This window comes from Bos javanicus, chromosome 8, assembly GCF_032452875.1.
Source record: "Bos javanicus breed banteng chromosome 8, ARS-OSU_banteng_1.0, whole genome shotgun sequence".
Classification (NCBI taxonomy): domain Eukaryota; kingdom Metazoa; phylum Chordata; class Mammalia; order Artiodactyla; family Bovidae; genus Bos; species Bos javanicus.
Genome location: NC_083875.1, coordinates 74,067,029 through 74,075,484, shown reverse-complemented (window position 1 = coordinate 74,075,484; position 8,456 = coordinate 74,067,029). Strand labels below are relative to the sequence as shown.

The 8,456-nt window shown below is 41.9% G+C and overlaps 1 non-coding gene across 1 annotated transcript; it reads left to right on the top strand.

The window, feature by feature from the left end:
- Nucleotides 1–1,064: 1,064 nt before the first annotated feature.
- LOC133253540 (small nucleolar RNA SNORA8) lies at nt 1,065–1,201 on the top strand. The gene has a single exon (XR_009738329.1). It is a non-coding gene; the product is annotated as a small nucleolar RNA SNORA8 (small nucleolar RNA).
- The last annotated feature ends 7,255 nt before the right edge of the window (nt 1,202–8,456 follow it).

The window sequence follows — 8,456 nt, the reverse complement described above, 5'->3', positions numbered from 1 at the left end:
TTGGGTGACAATTTTTTCAAAAAGTAGCCTTATTTTCTGATTAGTGCAAGTTCAGAGAGAGATATCTTGGGACTTCCCTAGTGGTCCAGTGGTTCAGATTTCACCTTGCAATGAAGGGGGTTTGGGTTCCGTCCCTGGTTGGGGAGCTAAGATCTCTCCTCTGGGCCAAAACACCAAAACATTGAACAGAAGCAATATTGTAACAAATTCAATAAAGACTTTAAAAATGGTCCATATCAAAAATATTTAAAAAAAATACCTGTATCTACAGAGACACAGAAAAAAATCAAAACTTGCTAATCATCATAAACCAGTGCAATCAACCCAATGTCTGCATTTGGAAGAAGCATCTAATAAGATCAGGGGCAAGGGAATCAGGTTGAAAGTAAATGAATGTGCAGGCTGCTCCGCCTACTGCCAGCTTCAGTGAGATTAGGGCATGTGCCTCTTTATTCCTCAACCTGGATCAGAAACTCAAGATTTAACCCAGCCAGTGAAAGGTGAAGTCATTTCTGTAAGGCTGTTTTTGGAGGCAGCTACAACATGAGGACCATTCCATTCTCTCAGGCTTTGCTGGGTATCACTGTAGTTCAGAGCACATCCATACTGTGCCTGCAGCTTCCAGAGATGAACAGGAAGAGAGAGGGACAGAGAGATAGAGAGATGATGCTGAGAACCTACCTTGCATTCTGATGCATCATGGAAAGAACAATCGATCAGTTCCTTCAAGGAAATACCATTAGCAAAGTCAGAGACAGGAAGTCCTGCAGGCAGGTCTCCATGATTACATCTTTTCATGAATTTCAATGGGTAATTAAATCAAAGAAATAGGCATTGGAGGTGGGAGAGGATTCGAGTTAAGTCCAACAGAGACAGAGTAGATGATGACTTCTAAGATGAGGAAGGTAATCAGAGCAACACTGGAACCATCATCTGAAGCTGCAAAGAATAGAGCTGACATACTGAATAAGCTAAATCAATAACATGAGAAACAAACCTGAAAAGATGTAGGGAAACAGAAAAAAAAATACAGGTGTGGGGGATTATTAAAATAATAGATATGTTGCACTGCATGGTATCTGCATTCAGCAGTTTGTTCCTGCTGGCTATTCAAAAGACAGTGCGATATAAATTCAGTATCTGGCATCGTTGGTTTTTTTGCTTTGTGCATGTTAGACCTGGTATTTCTACTGATACAAGTATCCTTTTAGTTTCTTATACTGGTCAGTTTGACAGAATCTTCAAAAGTAACTAATACTTTTTTTTCTTATGGTTGTCATTAAGAACTAGACAGATCCCATCTCCTGACCCTAAACAGGATCCTATAGTAAACTGCTTGAGGAAATTGGGTCTTTGAAGATTACAGGTGGCAAACTTAGAAGTGAACTCCACTGAAGATCTAAGAGGCCCAACTAAAACAACGTGGCAGGCATCACAGCTGTGGATTGAGCAGAACTTCTTGAACGGGCTACCTTGAAGATGACAACCTCGGAGGAGCTATGGTGATTGGCAGTGGAAAGAATCAGGACGTGTGAAAAATCCTTAAAAATTTATTGACTTAAATAACTTTGCCTATGTTAATGAATAAAAAGAAACCTTTTGTGCAGAAAGTCAGCATATAAAAAAAAATAATAAAATAATAGATATGGATGAGAGAATTTGATACAGCTCAAGGTTGACAAGGGCTCTTTAAGAAACAGAACCAAAGATCAAGGATGACACTGAGAAAATATTTTCTGAAAAAAAAGCGCTGTTTGTAAATAGAAAAGAATCACCGTGTTTCAAATTGACGCTCTGAAAACAGCATCTCACTTCCTGGAAAAACTGAACGAGAAGGGTAAAAGGGTAAAGAAGAATATATTCTATAATAATTTGGGCTTCAAAACTGGTGTCCTCAGGTACACCTATGGCTGATTCATGTGAATGTATGGCAGAAACCACTACAATATTGTAAAGTAATTAGCTTCCAATTAAAATAAATAATTTATTTTAAAAATAGAAAAATTAAATTGGTGTTCTGGAAAAGAACAAAACCAGACTTTTCTTTTGCAAAACTGTCAGAAAAATACAGTGTCAGCAATTACATTAATAGTATTCTTCTGAGAATTTTTAATGTAGTAAAGTTCATTTCAAGTGAGAAAGTCACACTAGATATTCTTTGCTATGTAGAGCTCATACAATATATCTATGCATTCTTCTTGAGAAAAATCGCTTCATATTGTCAATTTAAAGGTAAATCAAAATTAAGAATTCAAGCACAGGTGAATCATCATAAAAAGAACTCCAGGTGAAGAAACTTCTTGGTTTGGGCCCAAACTCAGAAATCCTTAGAGACTGCAAGCTTTCAGGGCAACGTGCAGCCTGAGGATAAAACTCAATATGCCGCATCTTCACTCAGCTACTCTTCCTTCACTTCAAAAATTCCTTCCCAGACCCAGGAAATGGGGTTGTTGCTTCCTGTTCTCCTACCCATGGTTAATCTGTTTTATTTTGTTATTGCTGGTATGGAGATAAAACCAGTCGATCCTAAAGGAAATCGACCTGGAATATTTATTGGAAGGTCTGATGCTGAAGCTGAAGCTCTAATACTTTGGCCACCTGATGCGAAGAGCCAACTCATTGGAAAAGACCCTGATGCTGGGAAAGACTGAGAGCTGGAGGAGAAGGGGATCATGGAGGATGAGATGGTTAGATAGCATCATTGACTCAATGGACATGAATGTGAGCAAACTCTGGGAGATAGTGAAGGACAGGAAACCTTGGTGTGCTGTAGTCCATGGGTCTGCAACTTAGCAACTGAATAACAACAATTGTTATGATCACTTAATAACCAATACTGATACATTGTAGCTAAAATAGGCTTTATTTTACATGTTTGGAACTCTGAGCTAAGGTAATTAGGGAAAAAAAGCATTTTTTCTATATCCTCTAGGGCATGCATGCATGCTAAGTTGCTTCAGTCATGTCCAACTCTTTGCTACCCAATGGGCTATACGCCTCCAGGCTCCTCTGTTCATGGGATTCTCTGGGCAAGAATACTGGAGTGGGTTGCCATGCCCTCCTCCAGGGGATCTTCTGGACCTAGGGATCGAACCTGTGTCTCTTTCATTAGCAGGTGGGTTCTTTACCACTAGGGCCACCTGAGAAGCCCATCCTCTAGGGCAGCAGTCCCCAACCTTTTGGGTCAGGGGGAAAGGTTTCGTGCAAGACAGTTTTTCCACTAATCAGGAGGGAGATGGTTTCAGGATGATTCATGTACATTACACTCATTATGCACTTTATTTCTATTATTATTTCATCAGTTCCACTTCAGATCATCAGGCATTAGATCCTAGAAGGTGGGGACCCTGCTCTAGGGAGAGGTGCATAGTCCAAGAAAATAGACATTTTCATAGTTTTGGAACCCCAGTCGTGATTTCTACATCTAAAAGGTTTGCATTATGGGAGTTATTCATCTTTATTTTAATTAGTTTATTATGTTTAAAGGCTTGATTTTTATTTTATCTTATTGAAGTGTAGTTGATTTATACTACTGTGCTGATCTCTGCTGTACAACAAAGTGATTCAGTTATACACATGTATACATTCTTTTTTTATATTCTTTTAAAGAATCTGCCTGCAATATAGGAGACCTTGGTTAAATCCCTGGGTCAGGAAGATCCCCTTTAGAAGGGAATGGCTACCCACTCCAGTATTCTTGCCTGGAACCAGTCAATCCTTAAGGAAATCAATCCTGAGTATTAATTGGAAGCATTGATACTGAAGCTGAAGAGCAAATTCATTGAAAAAGACCCTGATGCTGGGAAAGATTGATGGTAAAAGGAAAAGAGGGTGACAGAGGATGAGATGCTTGGATGGCATCACCAACTCAATGGACATGAGTTTGAGCAAACTCTGGCAGCTAGTGAAGGACAGGGGAGGCTGGCGCGCTGTAGCCCATGGGGTTGCAAACACTGGGACGTGACAGAGTGACTGAACAACAACAAGATAGCAGGCGAGTAGCAAGTCTTCCTGTGTCTCTGTTTCCCAGTGGGGTATTGAATCTAGAACCTTATTTCTGACACCCAGGGTGAGTTACCAGCCTCTCAGTGGGCTCAGGCCTTGAATTGTTTGTATCACCAGGTATGATGACTGCCGAGAGCTATTACATGTGACTCATCTGGGGTTACTAGCTTTTGAAGCATTAAGATGACATTTGAATATACATAATTTCATTATTCATTAATGATTCAGAAGGGAGGGTGGCATCTTACAGTGTCATAAATTATGTCTCTGGACCTGTTAAGACACCATGTGGATTAGGATCACTTAGTTAAAAATGCAGATTTAGGTGCCCCAATCCAGACCAGTGAATCAGTCACTGGCATTTACAAACCAGAAGTTTAGACTTTTTGTCCGCACTGCACAGCATGTGGGATCTTAGATTCCTGACCAGGGATTTAATCTGTGCCCTCTGCATTGGAAGTGTGGAATTTTAACTGCTGGATCGCCAGGGAAGTTGTCCCAGAAATTTGGATTTTAAAACAAAATCCCCCTGTAAGAAATAAAAACTTAAAGTGGTCCATTTTCAAGGACAACTAGCCTAGAATCTGCTGGTGTAATAGCTGTTAGGATACTTGCAAGGGAAAGGGAGAGAAATCCAGGTGACTTTTTGGGGAGATTGTTAACCCCATAGTGCTTAGCCAATGGGGAAATGGGGTAAAAACCCCATTGTAATGACTCTGGGTGTGTCTGCCCACCAGACACCCGTTCTTGTGAGACTGTCATTACAGCCTGGCTTCTAGTTGGACCTTGTGTCTTCAAGTCCATTCCTTGGGTTTCGGCCGGTGGGCTTTATTCCCCACAACCCCATGCTAAAAAATGTGGCTTTTATATATGTTACTTGAGAACCACTGCTTTAGTGCCATCAGTATGAACATTAACACTTACTGTTCGGAAGGTTTAGAAAGTAGGAGGTTGAGTCTAAATTGTTCTGATTCTCTGATATATTGGACATAACTTCTTTCAGTAAAAAGCTATTATAAACTTTAACTTGTTTGCATATCTGCCTAAAAATAGAAAAATATAAAGTTCAATTATATAATATCCTAAAAATGTATACAGTTTTCCACCTGAAAATATATTCATATATTCATTCTGAAAAGGTACCAAAATAGCTTTACTGGAATGATTTTGTATCTTTAAGAGATTTTCCTTCTTTCCTGTTTTGAACCGAGTGATTTGTCCTTATGGGGTTCCAAACATCTCCAACGTCAATCATTTGCTGTTGTTCAGTCGCTAAGTTGTGTCCCACTCTTTGTGATCCCATGTACTGTAACCCCTCAGGCTCCTCTATCCATGGGATCTTCTAGGCAAGAATACTCGAGTGGGTTGCCATTTCCCTCTCCAGGGGATCTTCCTGACCCGAGGATCAAACTCGAGTCTCCTACGTTGTTGGCAGGCGAATTCTTTACCGCTGAGCCACCTGGGAAGCCCAGTGTCAATCATAGGTTATCATTTTATTTTAGCTCCATTTTTTGGCACCTTCATGAGAGGCAGCTTATTTCCCCACCAGGTGGCGCTCTCTAGCTAATGCACTGGGCTTAGTTGCCTTTAAGAGTGCATCCATCTTAAAAAAACAACCTCACAGCTCTATCAATTGCATTTATTACTCTAAGGGTAATTTTTATCCTCAGAAATGACTACAAAACTGGAAAGAATATACATTTTTTGTTTGTTTTCAGGAAGACCATTTATCTGAGTATAATCCTTGTACTATCATAAGTTGAATGAGGTCCAGAACAAAGGTTCTAGAACGTGGAGGCCAGAGGGCAGAGGTGGAGGTGAGCTTGTACTGATGATGCTCCATTTCCTCAGGTATAGGTTATCATTCGGGTAGGAGCACCAGCCCAATTGTAGAGGTCATTGCATCAAGCACAGACACACGGTATAAGGTAGAACGTCCCAGATGCATGGGTAGCTCAGGCTTGATTCTGCTAAGAATCAAAGCTTGGATGTCCAATTCGGCGAGTGTTGTATGACAGCTAGAGATTCTAGACGTTAGGCAACCACGTAGCTTCAGCTAGAGAAATACATGTGCATTTATGACAATACTCCACCCTTTCCCACTCCCGCCCCCAAGCACTGAAAAGGCTGGGGAGGGGAAGAAATAGGCTGTGGACTTTGGCACCCAGGGGAATTCGTGAGAGCTGACAGAAGCGATGGGAACACAGCCATGCAGGCTAGGTTCAGTGCAGGACGTGGGCCCTGGAGCAAATGAGTTAAAAGGCATGGGAACTTAGAATTGAGGCAGAAACCCAAGCAAATGGGCCAGGCAGACATCCTCTTTCAGGACCGCTGTGGGTCAGAGTACCTACTATCATACTTTTTAAAAAATTAATAAATTTTTTGGCTGCATTGCATCTTCGTTGCTGCGTGTGGGCTTTCTCTAGTTGCAGTGAGCCGGGGGCTGCTCTTCACTGTGGTGCGTGGGCTTCTCATCGCTGTGGCTTCTCTTGCTGTGGAGCATGGGCTCTAGGCTCACAGGCTTCAGGAGTTGCTGCGCAGAGGCTCCACTGTTCTCTGGCATGTGAGATCTTTATGGATCAGGGATTGAACCCATGGTCCCCTGCACTGGCAGACGGATTCTTAATCACTGGACCACCAGGGAAGTCCCTATCACACTTTTCTTGACCAGATCTCCTAGCCAGAAACCTGGGAACACATTGCACTCAGTACCTGGGTACACACCTTACAAGTAGTAGTGCTAGGTGCTTAGGAAGGAATTATTTTGAAAGAGAAGAACATCAACAAATCACAGCTTCATAATACTATGAAATGCCATGTTGAATTGTGCCCAAACCAATATGGCCCCAGGAAAGGGAGATGTTTAGAGTCTAAGAGAGCTCCTTGGTCTTGCTCAGTGTATACACATACACATGTGTGTGTGTGTGTGTGTATATATATATATATATATATATATATATATATATATGCCAAGTCATTGGAAAAGACCCTGATGCTGGGAAAGACTGAAGGCAGGAGAAGGGGATGACAAAGGATGAAATGGTTGGATGGCATCATTGACTCAGTGGACATGAGTTTGAGCAAACTCCAAGAGATAGTGAAGTTCAGGGAAGCCTGGCGTGCTGCAGTTCATGTGGTAGCAAAGAGCTGGACACAATTTAGAGACTGAACAATGACAATATGTCTGAAACGAACACCCTCAGGCAAGGGAGTCAGAGAGATGTAGTTTTCACCCTTCTGGTCTCTGTAATGCAGGAGGACACAGAGGAGGTGGTGTTCATGCTGGGTGAGTGAAGATTCCATGTCTGCTTCACATGGACATCTTTGCTTGATTGTCTATTCTACATATACATGCTTTGATATATTATTTGATATAATATGCTTTTATATAAAAAACAAGAATTTTTTTCGTATTTTTATGCAGAAAGTCCCTTCCCACTTAAAAATCAGGGATACAGACAGATCCTGACTGGCTTCCCTGGTGGCTTAGAAGTTAAAGCATCTGCCTCCAATGTGAGAGACCTGGGCTCGATCCCTGGGTTGGGAAGAACCCCTGGAGAAGGAAATGGCAACTCACTCCAGTACTCTTGCCTAGGGAATCCCATGGACAGAGGAGCCTGGTAGTCCACGCGGTCGCCAAGAGTCAGACACGACTGAGCGACTTCACTTTCACTTTCATGATGGTTCTATTTAAGATTTTTCAGCTTCACAATGGTACAAAAGTGATATACACTTGGTAGAAACTACACTTCAGATTTTTAATTTTGATCTTTTTTTCAGGCTAGTTTTATATGGCACAATCCTCTCTTCTGGTGTGCGGCAGCAGCAGTAGGCTGGGGCTCCCACTCAGCCACGTGATAAGAAAGGTAAACAGCTAATTCACTTACTACTGTTCTGCACCCAGACAACCACTTGGTTTTTCACTTTCAGTGTAATAGTCAGTCTATTACATGAGATTTTCAGCACATTATTATAAAGTAGGCTTTGTGTAATGTCATTTGCCCAACTGTCAGATCAGATCAGATCAGATCAGTCGCTCAGTTGTGTCCGACTCTTTGTGACCCCATGAATCACAGCATGCCAGGCCTCCCTGTCCAACACCAACTCCCAGAGTTCACTGAGACTCATGTCCATCGAGTCAGTGATGCCCAACTGTAAGCTCATGTAAATGTTCTAAGTGCGTTTAAGTGAGGCTGGGCTAAGCTAGGATGTTTGATGTGTATACATGCTTAAGTCGCTTCAGTCGTGTCCGACTGTTTTCTATCCCACGGACTGCAGCCCACCAGGCTCCTCTGTCCATGGAATTCTCCAGGCAAGAATACTGGAGCAGGTTGTCATTCCCTCCTCCAGGGTTTCTTCCTGACCCAGGGATTGAACCTGCATCTCTTGTGTCTCCTGCATTGGTAAGCAGGTTCTTTATCACTAGCACTGCCTGGGAAGCCCAGGATGTT